Here is a 237-nt window from a genome sequence, read left to right as displayed (position 1 = left end):
TCTTTTCTTTTCTCTTTTCTTTTCTTTTCTCTTTTCTTTTCTTTTCTTTTCTTTTCTTTCTATTTAGTATAGTCCACATCAGAAACTGCTTAGATTTCTGAATTTTTAATCTCAAATCATCAAAGAAAAATCATTCAATACAGTTGGGTCAAGGACCCACCCCTGGTATATTGCTTTAATCGTCTTTCATGAGGGAGTAATAATTAAATTGAGATGAGTTAGTCTTCCAGCTGTGGG

This window comes from Herpailurus yagouaroundi, unplaced genomic scaffold (genome assembly GCF_014898765.1).
Source record: "Herpailurus yagouaroundi ecotype Mexico unplaced genomic scaffold, PumYag 182, whole genome shotgun sequence".
In the NCBI taxonomy this organism is placed as follows: Eukaryota; Metazoa; Chordata; class Mammalia; order Carnivora; family Felidae; genus Herpailurus; species Herpailurus yagouaroundi.
This window is presented reverse-complemented; position numbering follows the sequence as displayed.